Genomic DNA, 15,824 nt, shown 5'->3' with positions numbered 1-15,824 from the left:
ACAACTTATTAGCACTATTTAATAAATAAACTGATATAAATTAATATTTAAGAAGTTAGATATTTTTACCTTTAGCTGAACATTAGACAATGTATACAACATTTACACAACATAAAATATGAAGGAAATGAAATTTCTTTATGGAAATGTAGCATTTTTAACTTTGTATAAATCACTCAACTTCCTGAAATATAAAAAGTGAGTTAAAAAAAGGATATACTTGACATGCATGAGCAGGGAAAAGTCACGTAAAATGCATGTAACTGACAATGTCGTGCTCTTGCCAACTGATTTTGGCCATACATATCGAAATGATGACCAACTACTGCATTAGTGATGGACAGGAGTGATGCTAAACACTAGTAACATGAGCTTGAATCAGCTAATGCTGAATATGCACCCTGATTTTGAATTCCATTGCATAATAATAGTTTGCTTGCTAGGACCAATGATATAGGTTTTATTTTTGATACATACATCTATTTGTTTTTAGGTGGTATTTCTTACAGCAATAGAAAGTATGATTTGTATAACTTATTTGTTTGCTTCTTTATTTAATCAAAAAATTTTTGCCTGAAATGCCTTGTTCAATTATATCATAGCACAAACAATAATTTTATGATTTCAAGACAATGTGAGACAATGGATTAGCATATTGTAGCATTAAAAATGTTTTTAAAGATGGCATTAAAAGAAAAGACATAGAAGGTATTGAAAGAAATTAATAGAAATTGTAACTTAATATTGACACATAGAGACATAGAAATCAAGAGTTCTAAAATTATTTCATTTTTAACTAATATATGCATATATTTATGATATATATTATTATATTTTGATAAGTGTGTTCACTGTGAAATGGCTACAACATTCTATATAAAAATATACATTACCAGGCTGGCACTGTGGCATAGTGGGTCAAGCCACCTGCAATGCTGACATCCCATATGGGTGCCGATTCGAGTCCTATCTGCTCCACTTCTAATCCAGCACCTTACTATGGCCTGGGAAAGCAATAGGAGATGGTCCAAATCCTTGGGCCCTTGCACCTGCATGGTAGACCTGAAAGAATCTCCTGGCTTTGGATCAACCCAGCTCTGGCTGCTGTGGTCATTTGGGGAGCGCACCAGAGGAGAGAAGACTTCTCTCTCTCTCTGTCTCTGCCTCTCTCTAACTCTGTGTTTCAAACAAACAAATAAATCTTTAATAAATAAATAAATTATTAAAATATAATTACCTCATGTGCAGACAATATGTAAAATAACAATATGAAAATAGCAGCAAGGTCTGGAAATATTTCTTTAAAATTATGAACACAATATTAAACAAAAGGAAATGAAATTTTCAGTAGAACATATAGAGGAAAAACAGAGAAACATCTATAAACTGTATGTAATACAGAGATCTGGAGAACACATACACACAAAAACAAACAATAATGAAAAATTATGTGAAATTCAGGATTTCCATGGACTGAAATAAAAGGCAAGATGAAGGAGGACTTTCCATTTTTTTGTGTCCCTTTTCAGCTTCATTTTGTAATTATCATTTTGTAATTTTCATTGTAGAGCTCTTTTATACTCTTTTTTTTTAAAGATTTTATATTTATTGGAGAGGCAGAGTTACAGGCAGAGAGAGGGAATGACAGAGAGAAAAGCTTTTTCCTCTGCTGGTTCACTCCCCAAACGGGCTCAATGGCCGGACCTGGGCCAGTCAGAAGCCAGGAACCAGGAGCTGCTTCTGGGACTCTCACAGGGGTAGCAGGGACCCAAGCACTTGGACCATCTTCCACTGCTTTCCCAGGCCATAAGCACAAAGCTGTATTGAAAGAGGAGCAGCAGGGACACAAACTAGGGCCCATATGGGATGCCTGTGCAGTAGGCAGAGGATTAGCCTACTACAACACAGCACCGCTCCAAGCTCTTTCGTGTTCTTGGCTAAATTTATTACAGAATATTTTGTTTTTAGCAGCTATTGTGAATAGAATTGTTGTTACAATTTCACAAGTTCGTTCATTTTGTATAAAAATGCTAGTGATTTTTGTGTTTTGATTTTATATCCTACAAATTTACTCAATTCATTTATTAATTTTTATCTTGGTGAAGTCTTTAGGTCTCTCTATATAGAATCATGTCATCTGAATACTAGGAATAATTTTATTTCATCCTTCTTGAATGGTTTCATTTATTTTTCTTGCCTAATGACTCTTGCTAACGCTTTCAGTATTATGTTGGATAAGTGTCTTGAAAGCAAATATCCTTAACTAGTTACAGATTTTAGCAGAAATAATTTCAGCTTTTCCCAGTTCAATGCAATGTTGCTTGAGAGTTTTTGTCATATATAGCTTATATTGTATTAAGGTATATTATTTCCTTTTTAAAAAAATATTTATTTATTTGGAAGGCAGGAAGAGAGAGAGGAGCTGGAAGAGAATGTAACTTCCATCCACTGGTTCATTCCCCAAAGATCACAATGTTCTGACAAGCCAGGAGCTTCCTCTGGGTATCCCACATGGATGTAGGGCTCCAAATACTTGGGCCTTCTTCTGTTTTCCAAGATGCACTAGCAGGGAGCTGGATAGAAAGTGGTACTGACGGAACTTGAACCAATGCCCATAGGGACACTGTGGCAGCTTTACCCTCTACACTACAGTGCCAGTCCCAAGGTACATATCTTCTATACCTAATTTGTTCAGTTTTTAAAATCATAAATGGATATTCAATTTCATCAAATGCTTTCCTTCTGTATTTTTGGAATAATCATATGATTTTTTACTTCATTCTGTTTATGTGGTGTATTACATTTATAGCCTACATATGTTGAACCATCCCTACATCCCTAGGAAAAATTCCACTTGATCGTGAAGAATGGTATTTTTTATATGTTGTTGGATTCAATTTGCTAACATTTTGTTGAAAATATTGACATCTGTGTTCAGGGATATTGTTCTGTAGTTTTCTATTTTTGTTGAATCCTTGTCTAGTTTTGAGATCAAGGTCTTGTAGAATAATTTTAGAAGAGTTTCCTTCAATTACTGGGAATAGTTTGAGAATTGGCTTTAGCTGTTTCTTAAAAATTTGATAAGAATCAACAATGAAACCCTTGGGTCCTGTCTTTTCTTCTTGGTAGATTTTTGACTACTGATTCAGTCTCATTTCAGTTTATTGGTCCTTTCAGAATTTTTTGGCATTTTAGAAAGTTATATGTATCCAGGAATTTGCCCATTTCTTTGAGGTTTTCAATTTGTTGGCGTGAAATTGTTCACAGCAGTCCCAAATGGTTCCTTATATTTCTGTCAGACCAGTTGTGCTAGTTCCTTTTTCAGCTGTGATTACATTTAGTTTTCTTCCTCCCTTTTTAGTTAGTTTAGCTGAAGTTTTTCTGATTGTTTTATCTTTTCAAATCATGGATTCTTGATTTCATTGATCTTCTGTATTTTCTGTTAGTTTCCATTTCACTTCTTTTAACTTTAATTTTTATTAGTTCTTTTCATCTGTAATCTTTGGATTTAGTTGTTACCTTACAAAATTGTTGGGATGCATTTACAAGTTGCTTATTTGATATTTTCTGTTTTTGATGTAGGCACTTGTTGCTATAAACTTCTCTCAGCACTGCTTTTGCTGTATCCTGTGAATTTTGGAATATTGTGCTTCCATTTTCATTAGGTTCAAGGAATTTTTCAGTTTATTTTGACTTCTTTAATTATACACTGTTCATTCAGGAACATGCTATTTAGTTTACATGCATTATGTAATTACTAGTTTCTCTTGTTGATTTCTTATTTTATTCCTTTGTGTTAAAAACAATTCCTGATATTATTTTGGCTTTTCTACATTTGTTGTGACTTATTTGATGGACTGATATACGATCTCTCCTAGAGACACTGCCATGTACCAATAAGAGGTATATTCTGTAGCTGCTGGATAGAATTTTCTATAAACATATGCTGGGTCCATTTAGTACAGGGTACAGGTTTTTCATAGTTATTTATTTTTTAGAAAGGTAGAGCAAGAGAGAGAGAGAGAGTGAGAGAGAGAGAGAGAAAGGGAGGAAAGGAGAGAAGAGATAGAGATATCTGCCCTTTGCTGTTTCATTCTCCAAATACCTACAGCAAGCAGGGTCAGCCCAGGTAGAAGCCAGGAGCCAGCAATTGCATCTGGGTTTCCCACAAAGGTGGCAGGTGTCAAAATACTTGGGCCATCATCTACTTCCTCCTCAATGCTGTAGCAAGAAGTTGGATTGGCAGCAGAGCCGTCAAGACTCAAGCCAGTACTCTGATATGGGATTTTAATGGCTTGACCAGCTATGCCACAACACTGGCCTCACAGTGTAATTTAATATAAATTTTCTGTGTTGGTTTTCTGTCTGAATGAACTGTCTTTCAAAGAAAATAAGGTATTTATAGGCCAGTGCTGTGGTACAGAGAGTTAAGTCGCCACCTACAACTCTGGCCTTCCATATCAGAGGAATGGTTTGAGTTCCAACTTACACTGCTTCCAAGCCAGCTACCTGCTAAGGCACCTGGGAAAGCATCAAAAGGTGACCAGGTACTTGGGCCTCTGCTATGCATGTAGGAGACCCAGAGGAGTTCCTGGCTTCTGGCTTTGACCTGGCACAGCCCCAGCCATTATGGTCATTATGGATGTGAACTAGCAAATTGGTCTCTCTCTCCCTCTCCATCACTCTATTTTTCAAATAAGGATAAATCAATAAAGATATCTTAACAAATAAGGTGTTTACACCCGTACTTTTAACTATATTGGAACTCATCTCTCCCTTTAAATGTAATCATGTTTCATAATCCTAGCTGAACCAGCAGAAGGTGGATATCCTTTATAGCTGTCGTCTTATTGTCAGATTGATCCTTTGATCATTGTGTGGTGACCTTCTTGGTCTCTTTGTACAGTTTTCGTCCTACAGTCTAATTTGTCTAACGTGAGTCTAGCTATTCTGGAGTACTTTTAGTTTCCATTTGCATCTCTTTTTCATCCCTTCACTTTCAGTCTGTGTGAATCGTTGATGGTGAAGTGTATTTTTAATTACTTAATTAATTAATTTGAAAGGAAGAGTATCAGGGCAAGAACCAGAGGAACAGGGAGAGTAATAAGGAGGAGGGACACACACACACACACACACACACACAGAGAGAAATGCCTTCCATCTGCTGGTTCACTCCTCAACTTCGAGGGCTGGGTTTGATGGAAGCCAAGAGCCAGGAACCCCATCCTGCTCTCCCAGATGGGTTGGAAGGGGGCCAAGCACTGCAGCCATCATCCACTATCTTCCCAGACACATTAGCAGGAAACTGTATCAGAATCAGAGTAGCTAAGACGGGAATAGGCACTCTGAAATGCAATGCAGGGATCACAAACATACATCAATGCTCACACCCAGTAGTTCTTTGCAGGCAGCATGTCGCTGGGTTCTGCATTGCACTCATACTATGTCTTTTTTTTTTTATAATTTTTTTTTTTTGACAGGCAGAGTGGACAGTGAGAGAGAGAGACAGAGAGAAAGGTCTTCCTTTGCCATTGGTTCACCTTCCAATGGCCGCCGCGGCCAGCGCGCTGCGGCTGGTGCACCGCGCTGATCCGATGGCAGGAGCCAGGTACTTATCCTGGTCTCCCATGGAGTGCAGGGCCCAAGAACTTGGGCCATCCTCCACTGCACTCCCTGGCCACAGCAGAGAGCTGGCCTGGAAGAGGGGCAACCGGGACAGAATCCGGCGCCCCGACCGGGAGTAGAACCCGGTGTATGGGTGCCGCAAGGCGGAGGATTAACCTAGTGAGCCGTGGTGCCGGCTACTATGTCTTTATATTTCATGTAACCAGGCTCTGTGGAATCTCAGCGTGTCTACCACACCCATGTGATCACAGCAGTGAGCCATGCCAGTATAAATCTGTCACACTGGGACACAAATCTCTGCTAGATGCCAGGGCAGATCTAGAAGCTGTTTCCATGAGCACCAACTTGAAGGCAGAGGCCTACGAGCTCTATCTTGTGCTGGGTCTTGCTTGGACAAGTCCAGGTCTCAGCTTCAAGGCACAATTCGCCCTGTTCCCTAGCTGGAGTCTTGCTCTGCTATGCTCTGGAGATTGGAGGAGGGATAGTGCATGCTCTCTCCTGGTTGTCTGGTTAAGGAGGGATCCAAAGGCTCAGAATGCAGTATTGGCCTGAGGGTGGAGGCCCAATCTGACTCTAGGTTTCACCATAGAGGGTTGGTACTGGGTTTCAAGTCTGTGGTCTGGAGGAAGGGGTCCTCTACCTGCTGTGCTACTTGGAGCTGGGGGCATGGCAACTCAGCAGCATTTGCTTTCCTTTCTTCTTCAGGGCACCTTTTCTTACCATACAAAAGCCAGGCTCTGTGCTCTCTCTCCGGGCCTCCCGGGCTCTTGCTGTGAAGATGGCATGGCGCATGTATAGCTGTTTGAATTGGGAGCTCTGTAGGGAGATGTTTGCCAGAGGGTCTCGTCCAGCTGACATCTCGCTCTGGTTCTGCCTGCATTGTTCTCTTGCACTCACAAGTTGTTGATCTGAGCAACTAAATTCTTCACAAACTCTAGTTGAATGAATGGGGTCAGGCACTGAAATAAAAATGTCACAAAAGCTGTAATTTATTCCAAATGTCTGGACTGCTGATAAGAATTTTCATCAACATTATAATTGGACAAGGAGGCTCGATTAATTGCAAAAGAAACAGTATTGTAAAGCTGTCTTTTGCGCATTCATCTCTTTTTTTGAAAATAAATATGCTGAAGACTTTCACAAGTGTCTGAGCTCTGCAAAGTTATGCAAATTTGATAGAGTTGAAACAGTGAAAAAGAAAATTCCTTTTGTAGTTTCTTAATGGTTTGATAAATTAGATTATTCACTCAGTATAGGAATTAGAATTTATATTTAGTTAATACACTTAGTTAACAAGAGGAAAAATTTTTCAGTCCCAAACAGACTGTTAGAATACCTGCCTTGTGGCTGGTGCTGTGGCCTAGCGGGTAAAGCCACCACCTGCAGTGCCGGCATCTCATATGGGCCCAGGTTCCAGTTCCAGGTGCTCCACTTCCCATCCAGCTCTCTGCTATGGCCTGGGAAAGCAGTGGAAGACAGCCCTGGTCCTGGGCCCCTGCACCCACATGGGAGACCCAGAAGAATTTCCCAGCTCCTGGCTTCAGATCAGCTCAGCTCCACCTGTTGTGGCCAACTGGGGAGTGAACCATTGGATGGAAGACCTTTTTCTCTCTCTCTCTGGTTCTCACTCTCTCTCTCTGCCTCTCCTCTCTGTGTAACTCTGACCTTCAAATAATTGAATAAATAAATGTTTAAAAAAAAACCTGCCTTTTTTCCAAACTACATTAAATCACACACATACACAAAAACAGGTATTTCCCCTTGAAGGAATTTATATTTTCATAACAATATAAATGAATTGCATTTATAACATATGATTGATCTTCTAAAAGATCATGGAAAGTGTGCTATATATATATAAAACTATATATTTAAAAATCACATATTTTAAAAGTTACATAGATTTTAAAAAATTACCAAAATATACTGGATTTTAAGTCTATGTTTTATGAAATTTTAGAAGTACCTTTTAATGGGACTCTGCTTGTTTATGATAAAATATAATAATGCATTATATATTAATATATTATAACATGTTCAGGATTAACGATGGTGTTATACATCCAAATTCTAATATCTGAGGCACTTCCCTAGGCACAAAGAGATAAAACTATATTAGCGGCAGGTGCCACGGCTCAATAGGCTAATTCTCTGCCTGTGGCGCCAGCACACCGGGTTCTAGTCCCGGTTGGGGCGCCGGATTCTGTCCCGGTTGCCCCTCTTCCAGTCCAGCTCTCTGCTGTGGCCCGGGAGGGCAGTGGAGGATGGCCCAAGTGCTTGGGCCCTGCACCCCATGGGAGACCAGGAGAAGCACCTGGCTCCTGGCTTCGCATCGGCGCAATGCCCTGGCTGAAGCGTGCTGGCCGCGGCAGCCATTGGGGAGGTGAACCAATGGCAAAAGGAAGACTTTTCTCTCTGTCTCTCTCTCTCACTGTCTAACTCTGCCTGTCAAAAAAAAAAAAAAAAAAAAGCAAAAAACCTATTTTAGCATCCTTGCCCTATGCGGTGGTTCTATATTTGGGTTGTGACTGGGAGGCAAAATGTTAAAGTAAATAAATAGTTCTGATAATAGACATTATTTTTATATATAAAGATTAATAGAATGAAATTAATTATCTCTTAAAAACACTTTATTTGAAAGAGTTACAGACCAGGGGTGGAGGAAGAGAGAGAGAGAGAGAGAGAGATTCCATCCACTGACTCGCTTCCCAAATTGCTGCAACAGCACGGGCTGGGCTGGTCTGAAGCCGGGTGCCAGGAGCTTCTTCCAGGTCTCCTGTGTTGCTGCAGGGACCCAAGAACGTGCGCCATCTTGTGCTGCTTTCCTAGGTGCACTAGCACAGAGCTGGATTGGAAGTGGGGCAGCCAGGACTCGAAATGGTTCTCAAACGGGATGCAAGCATTGCAGGAGACAGCTCCAGCTGTTACAGGGCAATGCTGGTCCTGAAATTAATCACCTTTACTGGAAGATGTCTTTGAACTTCAGGGAGGATTATTTGACAGAACTTTAAACAAATTAATGAAAGAGAGTGTTAAGGAACTGTGGTAGGCATAATGAAGGTCCTAAGAAATTCATAGCACTTCACAGAGTCCCAGGCAAATAAAAGGGTCAGTGCTTGTTCTTTAAGGAGCATACAGGCTTGTTGAATGTGGTAGTGAGATAGCATTCAGCTTCATAGAAACAATAGGCACTTATATTTAGGAGGAATAACAAAAGTTTTAGAAGTGTAAAGACATGAAAAATACTGAGGACAGAAAGCGAGAGATTCTATAGAAATAAGGCAATGTTTCCTCACAGTCAGACATCTGAGTAGCATGTTTAATGAACAATATTTTAATAAAATCTGTATTATAATCTTAATTTTGTTTAATCAACTAAATTGTACCTATATGAATTATCTAATATAAACATTATATATGCTATAATTTTATCATTATGTGATATATTTAACATTTATTTATAAAGATTTCTTTAGCATATGCTTACCTGTATATATTTCTGTGTGCTAAAGAATGTTTATCTGAATATTACCTACCAGTGAGCCTCCTACAGGTGTCTTGATGGTACATTGTGAAATGCTCATATTCTTTTCAGAGAGAAACAAACATCAAGCTCAGTGTGAATACACTGTAGACAACATTTAGTAACTCATTACAGAATGTGTTCTTATTTCAGCAAACAGCGTTAACCTAGAAACCCGTCTCAATGGGAGATAGGCACAACCGGTTATGCTTCGGAGTGACTGATCTGGAAGGGGCCAGCAGAATGACTGGATGGCTGCAACACTGGTGGAATTCAGGTAAGAAGCATTTATTATGGATCAGCTGACTAAGTTTCCACTCATTTTTTTTTTTTTTTTATGAAGTAGATTTAAGTTGATATGTTGGTTATAGGGTCATCAAAATTATTTGTTGATTTAGTTTTGATTATTCTGGATAGGAATTTTGATAATGGAATATTACATAATTTGTGTAGCTCTCATGATAGAGTCAACACCTGGCTTAAAGGAGATGAGGGGTGGGTACCATAGGCAGTTGTGTATCTCAAACACCCATTTATAGAAAGACTATTTTCTGTGCATTTTCTTAAAGGCAAAGGTAGGTAAAATATGCTTGTTATAATAACTTGCATTCTGTCAAAGTTTCCTAAACTAAAGTACATGTCATGTCTAAAGTTACAAAAAAAAAAAAAAAACCGTTGCAAAAAATCTCTGATCAGAACTGTATGCTCTTAAAGGGTAAACAACTTACAGTAAAGGGTAGTTTATCAGATGACAGGGGATGATTTTTTAGGACATGTGCAACAGTTATTTAAAGAAACAAGACATTTGCAGAGGGCCTTGATTTGAATAATCTCATTTCTGGGTTTAAAAATGCAGCTATTCTAAAGATGTTATTTATCCTTGACTAAGATATAAATTCAGTGAAATTCCAGTAAGAATGCTAAGCAGGAACTTCTTTAAAAGCATAATAATTCATAGGAACATCTTATACTAGATATTTTGAGGCATTTTAAAGTTGGCATAATCAAAACCATGTGTTACTGGCAACATGACAATATAACTTTCAGTATTAAAAATTACATGTAATGCATTTTTGGTTATGAAGGAGCATGTAAAATCAATATATAAGGTAAAGTTGAATGTTATATACATGATATTAAAACAGGAGGCCAACTTCTGGGGGGAATATAGTCAGACAACATTTCATAAACCAAAATTAATTCCAATTTATGAAATATATGTAAAAAAGAGAAACCATAAGAATTTTAAAACTGTTTTAAACTGAATTTTCTTATAATAAAGATTGTAGGGCTTTATAAAGAAAGAAACAACATTGATGCAAGTGAATGTGACTAAGGAAATCTTTAAACATTGAGCAGCAGACAAAAACCCTGGAAGAATATAGATCACAGATGAGATGGAAATAAAAGGGTCACACAGGGTGGCAAACCTGTAGTGCTTTGATGGCACATTTTCTCTGCCCGATTGCTGGGTCCCTTTCTTACAAAACAGCTTCAACTTTGGGTGACTCAATTTCTGAGTTTCAATTTTCTCATCTAAAAATTTGGGATCATAACAGTTATGTTATAGGTTTTTGGTAAAATATTGTAAACATCACTATTGCCTAGTAGATAACAGACACTGGATGCAGTCGTTTTTAACAATTTACCTAATAATCAGGAAAAACATTTCAAGGGAGATGTCATTTTTGATGTATGATGGATACTGTCTTGTGCTACTGAGTCTGTTGGAGGAGAGAGAAGCATGGACGGTGTAAGGGCATGTAAGAGGTTTGAGCTGTACTTACTGTCAGATGCTGGTCTCCTTGAGATCCATTTATTTCTCCATCTCTGAGCAGCATCTTGTTGTTTTATGCGATTGCGCCCTCAACTATGTAGCTAACATCAGTGAGAGATACTTTAATGTATGATATCACATGAATTACTAATAAGCTGTCCCTGGAAATTATACCTAACCTTTGGTGCTATACTACTGGGAGAAAACATTGCTTAAGTCTTAATTGCTTTAAAGAAGGAAGTTTGAATATTTTTGTCACTTATTTCTGAAATAGTCATAAAATCTTTAGAAATTAATACTTGGTATTTGGTTGAATATTTAGAAAGTTGTGGGAAAGATGAAGAGAGAATAAAAATCTCTCATGCTGGTTGAGAAACTTGTGATCCTCGTCACACAGGTCTTTAAAAGATGAACCATGGCCTTTTTCGTTCTGTGATTAAAGAAAACATTTTTCACTTTCAGAATTGTCACAAGATTAAGCAAAATCTTAGGTTGAGATGTTTTCATGAATGCAAAATGTAGGGGAAAGTTGAAAGAGTCAGTGCTTCTAATCTTGTGCTATCAATTCATTACCTGGATTCTTTGAGGATTTAGAAAACTGAGTTATACCACCCAAAAATGGTGGAGTCGAATCACAGCCTAAAAAAAGCATGAAAGGGCTGTTTGGGATGTGAGGTGTCTTGTATTGATTTGTGCTCCTATAGTAGAATACTGGGTGATTTATAATGAACAGAAATTTATTTGGCCTACTGGGAAGTTCAAGAGCAGAGTACTTGCTTCTGTATCCCATGTTGGAGGGCAGAAGGGCAGAGGGCAAGAGTAAATGATGGACAGGGACCAGCTCCCTTTCGTGTCAAACCCACACTCAAGTTGCTTACAGGATTCTTGGAATAATGACGCTGACCCCTTCACAACAGCAGAACCCTTGTGACCTATTTAATTCTTATTAGGTACCATCTCCCAGCACTTGCCCTGGGGATGAAGTTCCCAACACACGAGCTTTGGGGAACACAGTCAAACGATAGCCTGTGGGAATCCTGGCCTTCTGGACTTGCCCCAAGTGCTGACAAAGAGAAACTTTCTGGGTGACAACTGTGGCAAAAGTCTTCAGGGCAGTGCTGCTGCCGGACTGCAGGCTGCTTCAGAGGCAGATTACAAACGCTGCCTACGTGAGGTTGAAGTTTGAAATTGTGCGAAGGAAGAGAACAATTTGGAGGCCAATGAGCTGACATTTAGAGAGTAGAAAGAACACTGAGATTTCTTTGTAAGACACAGAAAATCCCAAGATTGCTTTCCAAAAAAGGCAAGACAAAAACAAGTTATGGGCCGGCACCGTGGCTCACTAGGCTAATCCTCCACCTTGTGGCACCGGGACACTGGGTTCTAGTCCTGGTCGGGGCACCGGATTCTGTCCCGGTTGCCCCTCTTCCAGGCCAGCTCTCTGCTGTGGCCCGGGAGTGCAGTGGAGGATGGCCCAAGTGCTTGGGCCCTGCACCCCATGGGAGACCAGGAGAAGCACCTGGCTCCTGCTTTCGGATCAGCGCGGTGCGCCAGCCGCGGCGGCCATTGGAGGGTGAAGCAACGGCAAAGGAAACCCTTTCTCTCTGTCTCTCTCTCTCACTGTCCACTCTGCCTGTCAAAAAATAAATAAATAAATAAACAAGTTATGATCCAATAAGATCTCTTGTTTTATCCGTTAGTTCATGAACAGAGCCTGATATAAATTTAGCAAAAGTCTGTAACATATTTTAGGAATCATTTGGATAGTGGTTCCATTGTAAGAATGAAAAGGTTTCCCAATCCCACACCAAGACTAAGGAAGCACTTATTACTGAATTACTGCCATTTAAGTTTCAATGCAGACCAAACAGTTTCAACATATTCATTGACTATGGATACATATGGCAATAGTGCGTAATAGGAAATCTCACATCTTGCCTTCTCAGAGGATGCCACAATCCGAAACAAAAATAACTGTATTTAGATGTTTATTTCTCCTTGACAAATATCAAAGTTTTAATTTCAACCAAACTATATATAGGTTTGCATGTGAATTTTTGTTTTACTTTGTTTCGTGTAAAATTTAGATTTCTGTTAGGATGGGTCTTCCTAAAAAAAGAAAATTTTGAAGATGATAAGCTTAGTCAAAATTACTTTCTTAGTTTTCTTCACCTGTTTACCATGCACAGCTGTGCCTACTTATCTAATGTTGAAATTCTAAAATCACTCCTTGGTTTCCTTAAAGCTATCTAATTGTTACACAAATCCATTCGGCTCAAGCTCTGAACCATACTATGTTTTTCCCTCCAATCTGCCATCATTAAAAATTTTAAATTAAGATTGGGTCCATCTTTTCACAATAAAAATTGAATAATTTATAACCTGTCACCTAGTTTATATTTTCATTCCGTCAATGTATATTCCACACATTTGAAAAATGAAATGGATTCTAACATCAGGTAGCATTTACTATGTATCAAATCACTTCTAAAATCATATGTTCAAAACAAACATTTAATTAGGTCTGACTTTGTGCGTTGGTTGAGCAGTTTTTCTGGGGTGGATCTGCTCAGGTGAGCACTTTAGATTCTCTTCCTCATCTTTTCTCACATGATGGGGCAGATGGTAGTCATATGAGTGGAATGAGCTTCTCCTCTTGTCTGGCATCTGCCAGGGTACCCAGGGATTTCTCCATGACGTCAGGCATAGGATTCCAAATGCAACACAGAGAACCATCCCTGTTGTGAAAACAGTGCTCAGCTCTCTGCTTTTATCTGTCTTGTGTTTACTTTGGCCAAAGTAAATCATAAACCACAGAGAATGGGAAGTAGACACCACGTCTCAGTGAAGGGGGGAGAGTTTGTGAGCCTTGTTGTAGCCCACAATAACTTTCTAGATAAAAAAACTCAAGAACTCCTCATCATCACAGAAAGTGCTGATATATTGGCATGTGATGTTTATGGAGCCTCCTTACAACCCTTTCTCTACATGTGTTTTATCCATTAAACAGGATTTCCATTTTCAATATTCATATTCATAGTAAAATGGCAAAAAAATTCTTCAAGTTTAAGTTTGGGGTCATCAACCTAAGGTTTTCCCACTGGGAAATTAACAAATGATGAGATGAAATGTCAATTGTGATATGATCAGTATAGATTATATAATTATCATAAACATCTTAAAATATTTTAGTGTACCGCACAAATATGCATAATTATTACATGTTAATAATTATGCATCAAACCTTATATAAGTATAGTAAATAATGTCATATGATATATTTCAATAGTACTCATATCAGTTCAATAAAAACTCTTGTAGAAATAGAGCAGTGAAAATCTCCATGCCATTTATGAGGATTGTGTTACAAATTCAGACAAGAAATTATCAGACAACTATAGTCAAATATTCCTCCCCCATATGGAAACAGAAATACAACAATTCCTAGTACATGTAGCAAATCAATTTTAGCAACACATAGCCAGGTGATAAATATGATAAAATGAAATTTATACAGGAATGCTAGGTTAAACACTAAAAATTGAAATAATATGCTTTTATCACATCTGCCAAAAAAGGAAAACAAACTCTACAATCTTCACAATAGTTGTAAAATGCTTATATGTTGAAATTTGCTGTTATTCATATGAAAAATTATAAACAAGCTGGGAGTAGAAAGGAAGTTCCCTAACCTGATAAAAAATTTTATGAAAAACCTACAGCTAACTTCTCTGCAGGCGAAAGATTGAATCTGTTTTCTCAAAGATTTTGAAGATGACAAGGATTTGGCCATCATGTCTATCCACCATTGAACAACATAAAGGTGTTAGATAGGCAAACCAGTAAGAGATATACACATTAAAAAGGAAAAAGTAAACCACATTCCCTTGTTTATGTACAGAAAAAAACTCTAAATATTCCATTATAAACATGCCAGAAATAATTTGAATAATGTCAGAGAACACAACTTAGTTATCAAAAATAATCAGTCATGTCTAAAATGTGTATAGAATTGTAAAGGATTTGTACTCATCTGAACAAATTGGAAAAGATTTTATTTATTTATTTATTTATTTATTTGAAAGACAGTGTTACAGAGAAGCAGAGAGAGAGAGAGAGAGAGAGAGAGAGAGGTCTTCCATCCACTCGTTCACTCCCCAGATGGCTGCAATGGCCAGACCTGCATCTATCCAAAGCCAGGAGCTTCCTCTGGGTCTCCCACATGGATGCTGGGGCCAAAGGACTTAGGCCATCTTCCACTACTTTCCCAGTTGAAGAGTAATAGCAGAGAGCTGGATCAGTAGTGGAGCAGCTGGGACTTGAACCGGCCCCATATGCGATGCCAGCGCTGCAGGCAGTGGCTTTATCCACTATGCCACAGCGCTGGCCCTTGATTTCTGTTTTGTGAGATCCTGAACTGGGGACTGAATTGTTGCATGGTGTACTTCTGATGCACAGAAACTGGGCTAAAATAATATGTGCTATTTTACCTCACTAAGTTTGTGATACTTTGTTCCAAAGTGATTGAAAGGTATCAGCAAAATAAATATAAACATATAGCAGACAGGATTCGTAAAAGAGCAACATTAAGACAAGTTTCTTTTAAAGTAAGAAAGAAAAAGGGATTTTTCCCTAAATAAAATGTGTTGATGGTTCTAGCCTGTGAAGTGAATGAAGTAAAATTGACAGAACTAACTATGACTTAAAGAGACACAGTTTTGTCATTTGCAAGATGAATGTCCACCCGAAAACTCAACTATGAAGTTCAGCAGGGTTGCAAGATTTACACAAGTAAGAGACAGTTGGGAAAGGGATATTTTAACACACTGCTTAATATAGAAACTGTCTATAATTTACTAAGGAAGGAAACTAACTGTATTACTTTCAGGAAGGAGAAAA

Source organism: Oryctolagus cuniculus, chromosome 13, assembly GCF_964237555.1.
Source record: "Oryctolagus cuniculus chromosome 13, mOryCun1.1, whole genome shotgun sequence".
NCBI lineage: Eukaryota > Metazoa > Chordata > Mammalia > Lagomorpha > Leporidae > Oryctolagus > Oryctolagus cuniculus.
The sequence above is the reverse complement of the archived record's forward strand: the minus strand, read 5'-3'. Positions refer to the sequence as shown.